Source organism: Vulpes vulpes, chromosome 3 (assembly GCF_048418805.1).
Source record: "Vulpes vulpes isolate BD-2025 chromosome 3, VulVul3, whole genome shotgun sequence".
Taxonomy (NCBI): Eukaryota; Metazoa; Chordata; class Mammalia; order Carnivora; family Canidae; genus Vulpes; species Vulpes vulpes.
The window spans coordinates 132,916,480-132,927,188 of NC_132782.1; the positions used below are offsets into that span (position 1 = coordinate 132,916,480).

The window sequence follows — 10,709 nt, forward strand, 5'->3', positions numbered from 1 at the left end:
TCAAAAGTTAATCTGCTTCCCTTAAACATAAAAGGATATTTATCTTAGCACTCTTAAATTCCAAAATGTGAAACTCTCTTATGAGTAAGGAGAAAATTAATGATGGATTAAAGAGCTTACAATGGAAATCTTAAGTTTAGGATATTGCTGACTTTCTCTTCGTAACATGATTAGGGTTACGGTAGTAGAAGTCACAGCAAGAGAGACCCAAAGGCCTCTGTTCTTACTTCTCTTGGAGGGAGATTAAAATGGCCTGGATACACGTACTGAGGTATAAATTGTACACTAACTTGCAAAGAAGTTAATTAGATTTTACTGCTTTTTTTTGTGTGTGTATGTGGTGGTTGGGAGAAGTTTTTGGCAAAGTAAGAAGAACATTAAGTCGCAGTGTCCATCTTCTTTATATGATTGATACTTAAAGCAACCGAGAGAGCTGTATTCATGAGGTTTATGTGGCATATGGATTTTTTTTTAATCATCCCCTGTCGAGTAGCATTTCTTACTATGATGGGAAGAAACAGCAAGCAAATATTTCATTAACTAACTTAGGGCTAATGATGCTTTCTGGACGTGGAATTTACTGTGAATGAGAAGTTGGAGTTGATGTTTAAAGAGTTCTGAGTTGGATTAGATTTCAAATGCTAAGCGTGAGGAATTTTTAAAAGGAGAGTGATGCTATTTCATTAATAGTTGATGGAAATTTACCATTTGAAAGGCTGATGTGTTTTAGAACCTATTACGAGTTATTAGATGGCATGCCATTTATGGGTTTGACAGACTGTTGAAATCTGTTTTGTTTTGCTTCTTGTTTTTTGTCGAGAGGGGCCTTGGCAGTATGCTATGTGTGTGACATATTTCTTGCATCCGCTTGAGTGGTTGGTGTTTCTGCCTAAGTCAGCCTCCTGGTGCTTGTGGAAGCTTTACAGAGTGCTAGGGGACTTTCCACATGGGTAAGGAGACTGTAGTAGGTAGTAGGTAGTAGCCCACACTGCCCTTCCCTGGTTCCGTAACTCATCGTGTGGGCTTTCTCCCTGCTGATAGAGCCAGATGACAATCAAGAAGTGGCGATGAAATATTCCTTAAGTCCTCAGTACCGTGGTCCACACTGGTGTGTGTTCGATGATCTGAATGGGTCTTCTCTGTCCACAAGACAGGAGTTCTTGGAGGCTGCTCGCAATTAGGTCCATGGTAGGAGCCCTCAGAACTTTCCTTGCTGCTATTTGAAGGAAAGTATGTAAAGAACAAACATTTCAGAATTGTTGTATGGATTTTAGAGACCTGTTTCCCGAGAGGGCAACCCTGGACTGGGAGCCAGGTCTACTGTGTTCTAGGCCTCTTGCCACCAGTAAGGAGTTGTGTCACCTTGGGCAAGTTTCCCTGCTCTTTTAGAGGTTAGGAAAGTATAGATTTATTGCTCAGATAGAATGTGGGCAACATGAGAGGACAACATGAGAAGAATACATTAATATTTTAATAGTGTTCAGAGGCATAAGCATGAACAGTTGTAGAAAATATGTACTTGAGGGAAAAATAAGTTTATCATTGAGAATGGATTCCCACAAAGCTGAAAGAATCTGTTAAGGATTGATGGCTTGACCTTCAACCCATCCATATATTTTTCATTTCTTAAAAGCAAAAACATCTCTTCCTCCCCCTTCATGCTGCCCTTCCTTCTGATTACAAAAGAAAGATTTTTCTTTTGTAGAAAATTTGGAAAATATGGATGCTTACAAGGAAGAAAAGAGAAGAATTTAACTACCCAGAAATCAAGCCCTTAAGATTTTAATATAACCTTATTTTTCTTTCCTCTGTATGTGTATGTGTGTATGCACATAATCGGAATCATACTGAATGTGGTTTTCCCACTGTGTTGTTTTAATTTAATAATACACTTGAGTATTCTTCTAAAATATAATTTTAAGTAAATATATAATATTCCAGAACATGCATCTTGTTTACAAGATTTTCTTTCCCATTACAAAATGTTCTTTGGCAATAAATTGGGAAAATATAGAAAGAGATAAAGAAGAAAAAGAAAACCAATGATAACTCAATTATTCGAAGAAATCAGCCCTCTGGTCTGTTTTTCTATGCATTTTCACTATATTTATAATTTGTCTTCTGCATTTGTTTAACAGTATGACATAGATATCTTGCTTTACTATGAAAATTTATCTTAAGTATGCTTGATATTAAAATTTATAGTTACATTTGGTATTGTACAATCTTTGTAATTAATATTGCCATGTGGTTATGTATATAACATAAGCAATTACATTTCACCATTCATGCATTTAACATATTTATTGAGAGCCTATTATGTGCTAGACACTTGGCATACACTTGTGAACAGAACAGATGGTCCACATGATGAATGGTTGTATATATTCTTTCATAATCATTCTTGTTTCCATTGCCAATATATCTATACATGAACTAGTATTTTGATCCTGTTGTTGTTGATCTTGTTGTTTCACTGATTTACCACTGGTCAGTTTTTCCCTGTGCGAATTGTGAATATCCTTACAACCAAGTATTTTTTCACGTTCTTAGTTATTTCCCTATGACAACTTTCTAGAGTTTAATATCTCGATTAAAAGGCATACATAGTTTTAGGACTTCTGATATCTGTTGTCAAAGTGCTACCCAGAAAGTTTGTATCAATTTTCACTCCTAACTGTAATGATTGAGGGCCATTTTTCCTAGGCAAAAATAGCATATCATTGTTGTTTTAATTTTCATGTCTTGCTTTTATGCCAGAAATACCTCCTCCTCCCATCACTCCTAGATTATGCACATTTATATATTTATTTTTTTAAAGATTTTATTTATTTATTCATGAGAGACACAGAGAGACAGGCAGAGACACAGGCAGAGGGAGAAGCAGGCTCCATGCAGAGAGCCCGATGTAGGACTTGATCCTGGGATTCCAGGATCACACCCTGGGCCAAAGGCAGGCGCTAAACCACTGAGCCCCCTGGGCTGCCCGATTATGCACATTTAAAATCTATATGATTAAGTGAAAGGGATTATAGGGGAAAGGAGAGAAAATGAGTGGGAAAAATCAGAGAGGGCGACAAAACACGAGAGACTCCTAACTCTGGGAAACGAACAAGGGGTAGTGGAAGGGGAGGTGGGCAGGGGGATGAGGTGATTGGGTGATGGGCACTCAGGGGGGCACTTGACGGGATGAGCACTGGGTGTTATACTATATGTTGGCAAATCGAATTTCAATAAAAAATATATATATTATAAAAAAATAAAATTTACGTGATTTTGCTTAAAAATTTTGATTCCTAATCTAAGTGAAAATGATTTATTCTTGTGAATAATAGTGTAAGGGTCAACTTTTTTCCCTCCTAAATAGCTAATCAATGGCTCCAGCTGAACAGCTCTCTGTATATATACTTGGATGTATTGCAGGGGTTTCAGTAGCACTTACCTGTTTACTATACAGTCATTGCTCAGTTTTGTGTCTGGTAGCACAAATTCCTTCCTTTTTAAAATTTTTCAGTCTTTTCTTTGATTTACTTTTTTATTTTTTCAGATGCATTCGTTCTTTTTATTCAGATATGTTCTCTAGTTTAGCTTCTTATTTTTGTTTTTTATTTTTAATCTTTTAAAAAGATTTTATTTATTTATTTGACAAAGAGAGCACATGCAGGCGGAGCAGCAGGCAGAAGGAAAGGGGGAAGCAGGTTCCCCACTGAGCAGGGAGCCCTCCACGGGGCTCAATCCCAGGACCCTGGGATCATGACCTGAGCTGAAGGCAAACACTTAACCAACTGAGCCACCCAGGTACCCCTAGTTTAGCTTTTTAAATGGAAGTAGCCATGTTTGCAGCCTTTCCTGTGGCAGGGAAAATAAGGTCAAATAGCAGAGAAGAAGCCTAACTCTATTGTCTCTGTCAGCTTTTTCTCATTGGCTTTATAATCTCCAGAAATTTCTCGGTGTTTTGATTTGTAGGTGGCACCTCTCCTCTGCTTCTGGCACTGCAGTGGATTAAAAAAATATTTATTCTTTAATTGTTGGATTTGGGGGAAGGAGAAGAGGTAAACATGTCATTTATCAGCCATTGGAAATAAGAATATTCAGCTTTTTTTTTTTTTTTTTTAAGAAAAGTGAGCATAGCATTAGAGCTGTTAAAAGTAGTAAACATACAGAAGTCACTGTCATGGCTGCTCAGCAGCTCAGGCCTGTCAAAGAAATATGCACAAGTATGTTCTCAGCGTCTGGATCACTGAAGCTTTGCCACAAGCTTTAAGCATGTAATTGTTACTGCCATACTCGAGAAGGAAGACAAGAAAGAAAATTATGACATTTGGGGCATGTTTGTTCTTTTAGCAGCAATAACTTGGCCAAAATTTTCCTGGGTGATGACGTATGTAGCAAGTGCCTCTGGCCCCCCATGTCGTATCTCCTCAGCCCACCTCTAGTTACGGCTGCAACTGCAGTGGACAGCTCCATTCTAATTCGTACTCACCTTGTCCTGACAATACCATGCTCCATGTGTGCCCTGGGTGTCTTTCTGTTCTCTTCCCTACGGCTTTCTGTGATGCCACAGGAGCCTGTTCAGTCCCCATGCAAGTCCCAGAGTGTGGGGATGTTAAGACCCCTAAGCTCAGCCCTTAACCAGTGGGGGTCAGAACAGAATGGATAGATGCTTCAGCCTCTTGTCTTTCAGGTAGACAATTTGGGGTGTGGTGGTCATTGGGTGTTTCTCAAATGGTCCTGACTTCATTGCCGATAGTAGGGAGGTTGGTGATACAGACTTATTAGGGGTTTCCCTTCTTTCTTTTCTTACTTTCCTGGTTCCCTCCCCTTTGTTTCTTGGAATCACCTTCTAAGAAATCACTTGTACCCATGATCTTGTCTCAGAATGCTTTTGATGGAACCCAAACTAAGACCACATCATTAAGTGTCTATTCTAGAATTTTATTATTTTTTAAATAGTTTATTTATTTATTCATGAGAGACACAGAGAGAGAGGCAGAAACATAGGCAGAGACAAAAGCAGGCTCCCTGCAGTGAGCTCGATCCCAGGACCCCAGGTTGTGAGCCACCGAGGCGCGCCCTACGCTAGAATTTTAATGAAGCTTTGAGGTTGAGATGTTTCACTGCTGGCCTTGACTGCATGGAGGATGTAGAAAAAGAATAGGGAACACCACCGGGGTTCTCATGTTTTATTGACTTCCAGATACATTATCACATATAAGAGCATAACTGCTGGGAAATTCTTCTAGTTTTTCAGCTTCTTGGGGCCACAGCAGTGTAGATAATGAGAGCAGGGATGGAGGAAATAGCTGCTATGTGTTGTGTGCCTTCTGTAGGGCTCTTTGTATGGATTACATTTAGTGAACTGAATAAACCTTAAAAGTGGACATTAGAATCCCTACTTTACAAAAGTCTGAGGATAAAACAATAACTTGCCCACAGCCACAATATCCAGTAAATGGCACATTCCAGCTACTAGGAATTCTACTTCAAAACCCAAGCTTTAGGGGACCTGGGTGGCTCAGTTGACTGAGCATCTATCTGCCTTGAGGTCAGATCATGATCTCTGGGTCCTGGGATCAAACCCCATGTCGGGCTTTCTGCTCAGTGAGGAGTCTGCTTCTCCCTCTTCCTCTGCCCCTTCCTCCACTCATGCTCTTTCTTGCTCTCTTTCTCTCTCAAATAAATAAATAAAATCTTAAAAAAAGACTCATGCTTTACAACTTTACCTGGTATTAATTTTAAATGGATAATGTTGTATATAATTCACTTATTCACATGTTCAATATTTTTTAAACTTTCATTTCATATTGCTGAAATTCTTACTCAAAGTAATATGTGTACGTGGTATAAAATTTGATGATCTGAAAAGGTATGCAGTGAAAAGCATGTCTCCCTCTTACCTCTGCTCCAGGCCTGTAGAGGAAGCATCTGCTGTTGCTGGTTTCTTGTATATTCTTCCAAAGTTACTCTATGTGTATGTATTATTTTATTTTTAATTTTTACATATGCCATGCTCATTACTCTTTTCTCATCCTTGCTATTTTCACTTAAAATATTTTAGAGATCCTTTCAATTAATCCACAGAAAAGTTGACTCATTATTTTTAACTGCTGCAGAGTGTTCTATTATATGGATGTATCCTAAGCTATATTATCCGCTAAATTATGTCATATCAAAAGTTATTATTTTTTTTTATATCTGTCGAAACCATTATTTAAAAGTTCTTCTTGGGGTATCTGGGTGGCTCAGTCAGTTAAGTGTCTGACTCTAGGTCTCAGCTGAGGTCATGGTCTCAGAGTCGTGAGATGGAGCACTGTATTGGGCTCCACACTGGGCGGGGAGCCTGCTTAAGATTCTCTCCCTCTCCTTCTGCCCCCCACTTCATGCATGTGTGTGTGCTCTCTTTCTAAAAGAAAAAATCTTCTAAAGTAAATTAGTGGCAAAACTTATCTATAACATAAAACATAAGGAAAATTCTCTAAAAACCAACAATAAGTGGTCCTTTTATCTGTTAATGTATAGCAAATTTTGGAGGGAATAGAATTTTGGTTCCTTTCAATTAGATATCTCTGTCTGTCTCAGTCTCTTTTTCTCTCCCCCACTCTTGATAACCATGTTTTAAAATTATCGTATGTTTACTCTCAGAAGGCAGGGATTGATCTTGGAACTTGTGGTCATTGTCCCATTAGTTCCATTTCTGTAGCTTAGAGGGCTTTTCAGAAGCAGGCATAAATTTCAGAAACTGGGTTGCAAAAATTAACATGGATAAGGTGGACGTATCGGCTATATATATTTTTTCAGGTGGCATAAAAAACCAAAATGCATACATAAGACAACTCTAGTTATTCATACTTAGAGTCATAAAGCCCTCTTAAAATTTGTGTTCAGAGCAAACCTACTTCGATGACGAAAGGAAGATTCCGTGAGCCTCCTAATGAAACTAATTAAACCAATAAGTTACAATTTGCAATTATTCATATTATCTTTTGCTCTATCCTGTCTTGGAACTATGCTGGAATAACCTCACCCAAGCTCACTTTTTAAAAAGCTGTCCCTTAATGTTTTCCACAGACACATATGCATTTTTCTTAATTAAGCTTTTAATTTTGTGCCAATTGTAGTTCCTTAAAATTATGAAAAATGAAACAAAGAGATCCTATGTACCCTCCATAGTAGCATCTTGCAAAACTATCAACTACAGTATCACAACCAGGATACTGACATCGACACAGTCAAGATACCAAACATTCCTATCACCACGCGGATCCTTCATGTTGCCCTTTCCCAACCACATCTACTTCCCTCCTACTGCTGTCCTTTCTTTAACTCCTGGCAACTACTTAACTGTTCTCCATTCCTATAATTTTGTGCCCGGTGCCCATTCATTTCAGGAATGTTCTATCAATGTAATCATATAGTGCACTCATACAATTTTATGGGCTTCTTGAGGAATCGCTAAATTAATAGATGATATTCCTAAATTGACACATTTTCTGTGTCACATTAGTTTGATTTTTAACAAGAAATCAAATCATTCCTTAAATATTCAACATTTTCATTTATAGAAATTCATTCAAACCTACCGAATTAGACTGGATTTCTTGGAAACTGACTTGGAGGTGGATGCTTATGTAGAGAAGGCCCATGGGGGCTTGGTCTCAGGAGACACCCCCTAAGGACATGTGGCGTGGGCTTGGGCAGCAGGAGAAGCTGCCCCACAGTCCGCTTGCAGCTGAGGCCTCAGTAAACTTCCCCGGGAGCTCTGAAACCAGATGGTCCTTCACAGTTGTCCCAATTGAGAGAAGCAGACTAGACCTATATATTTCTTCAAATATATTTTAGAATCAGCTTATAGATTTCTACAAATGATCTTGCTGGGATTTTGATTTGATATTGTGTTGAATTTATAAATCTGTTTGGTAGGAAATGACACATTAAGAATATTGAATCTTCTAATTATTAAATATGTGTATCTGTATTTATCTGGGTCGTCTTTGATTTTTTTCATCAATGTTTTGTAGTTTCCAACATCTGCACATGTTCTGTTAAATTTATACCCAAGTATTTCATGTTTTTGGTGATATTGTAAATGGTACTTTTTAAAAACTCAGTTTTCAGTTGCTCACTGCTAGTACATATTGTCTTGTGATCTTTCTAAACTAACCTATCAATCCCTCTAGCTTTCTTGAAAAGTCCTTAAATTTTCTCCTTAAATTAGCATTGATGTCATCTGTAGAGACAGTGTGGTTTTATTTCTTCCTTTCTAATTGGTTCAGCTTTTATTCCTTTTTCTTGCTTTCTCATTCACTACATTTCTACATTTCAGTGTTAACTAGAAGTGGTGAGGGCAGACACGTCTCTGCCTTGTTTCTTCTGATATTGGGGGGGGGGAACATTTAACCTTTCCTTTCCTTCTTTCCTTCTTTCTTTCCTTCCTTCCTTCTTTCCTTTTCTTTTTTCTTTCTCTTCTCTTCTCTTTTCTTCTCTTCTCTTCTTCTCTCTCTTCTCTTCTTTCTCTTCTCTTCTCTTCTCTTCTCTTCTCTTCTCTTCTCTCTCTTCTCTTCTTTTTCCTTTCCTTTCCTTTTTCTTTTCTTTCCTTTTTCTCTTTTTCTTCTTTTCTTTTCTTTCTCTTTCTTTCTTTCTTTCTTTCTTTCTTTCTTTCTTTCTTTCTTCTTTCCTTTTTTTCTTCTCTGTGTGGAAATCTTTGTTTCTGTTTGGTCCAGGCCTGGGAGAGGGCTCCCGGTGGTCAGAAAGCTGCCTAGTGGCTGCAGGGAGAGCCTCAGCCAGAGGCCCTGCTGCCAGGGTGGTGCCAGAGGGGCCCCTCAAAGCCTGTGGGCTCGGGAGGCTCCTGAGGGTGCTGGAGGATGGGCGTTAGTGACGAAGTTTTGGAATACAGGTGAGGTCCAGAGCCAACCACCAAGAAAGAATTCTTGAGATGACTTTGGTGCAAAATGGTGGTTTTGTTAAAGCCCAGGGACAGGACCGTGGGCAGGAAGAGCTGCTGCCCGGGCCTGTGAGGGGTGGCTGGTTATATACCTGGCAGTTGGGAGGGGTTTGAGGAGAGCCTACTCCCTAAGGAATTTTGGAAGCAGGGTTTCCAGGACCTTGAGGGGGCCAGCTGCTGTTGGGAAAAGGTCACTTATTACCATCAAATAAAACCTGAGCCCTGAGGCCCTTCAGATGTGTATGGGCGGCCATGTGCTTGGAGGACAACGGCCAACACGTCTCTGGGGGTTTAGAGAGAGCACATGTCTAAAGGAACGTTTGTGTGTTAAAGTCGGCGCACAGGATCCCGGGGTCGGGCTAGGATTGCCCTTGGCCCTTAGCGAAGTATGGACACTGAGGCAGTTGAGTCCCCAGAGGGATGTCCCTTGGCCTGTTTCAAGGACTCGTGCACCTGCTGCCCAGGCCCCTGCCGCGTCCTCAGCGGGCCCATGTTCCCCCATCATTAGGACGAGATGCCCCCGCCCAGCCCGGGCCGCCCGCCAGGTGAGCCAGGGGGTCCCCTGCGGACCCAGCTTGTGCAGGAAGCCGCGGAGGGGGGACCCTGCGTGTGTGTGGGGGACCCTGGGGGCAGACGGAGGGCACGGGGCAGCTCGGCCCCAGGCCCCCCGCGGCTGGTGCAGCGTCCGGGGCTGGACCCCCCCGTGACTGGGGCGGGCAGGGGCGCGGGGCGGCCTCCCCAGGGGGGTCCCGCTGGCCTGTCTGGGGGCGGGGGGGGGGTCACCCCTCGGAGCCCAGCGCCAGGCAGGCGGGGGCTGGTCCCGGAGGCAGAGGGGGCCCAGGAGGTGGTTCCCGAGGTCGGGCCTGGGGTGGGGGGTGGGGGTAGCAGGGGCCCCGGACGGTCTGTCGGTCTGTCCGGCGCCGGGGGAGCAGGACACGGATCCCCGGATCCCCGGATCCCCGACGGCGGGGCCCTGCTGACCACACAGCCTTGGGCCGTGCGGACCACGTGGGCCCCGGGGCTCTGCGGGCGCCTTAGGGGGTGAGGGGCTCCTCCCGGGCTCCTGGTTTGCGGGGGCTTACGGCGACTGGGGGCTGAGTCTTATGGGACTTTTTCCTGCTGCGACGGAGATGATGACGACAATTGCTTCTTTAGTCTTTAGAAATGATGAATTGCATTGATTTTTCAATGTTTAGTCTTGCCTTCCTGGGACAAACTGGTCATGGGATATTTATTTTACAAATGTGCTGCAGGATTTTTTTTTTAAGATTTATTTATTTATTCATGAGAGAGAGAGAGAGACAGAGAGAGAGAGAGAGAGAGAGAGAGAGACGGGCAGAGACACAGGCAGAGGGAGAAGCAGGCTCCATGCAGGGAGCCCGACACGGGATTCGACCGGGACCTGGGATCACGCCCTGGGCCAAAGGCAGACGCTCAACCACTCAGCTGCCCCGGCGTCCCTGTACCGCAGGATTTACTTGTGAATATTTAGTGAAGATCCTTGAGTCTGTGTCCATGAAAGATAATAGTTTGTTGTAATGTCTTTGCCTGGTTTGGGTATCAGGGTACTGGGTAGCTTATAAAATGAGACAGGAAGTGCTCGTTTCACTTCTATATTTTGGAAGAGTTTGTGTAGAATTGACATTTTTGATACTGTTTCTTTTGTAGAAGTTTGAGAAATATTTGCCAGCAAAGCCACCTGGGCCTATGGTTTTCTTTGTAGGAAGTTTTTAAACTACAATTTTAAAAATGTTTAATTATTTAATAT

The 10,709-nt window shown here is 41.7% G+C and overlaps 1 pseudogene; it reads right to left on the reverse strand.

Annotated features, from left to right (window-relative positions):
- Positions 1–1,187, reverse strand: part of LOC140598080 (CD9 antigen pseudogene) — a 32,879-nt pseudogene extending 31,692 nt beyond the window's left edge.
- Positions 1,188–10,709: the final 9,522 nt, after the last annotated feature.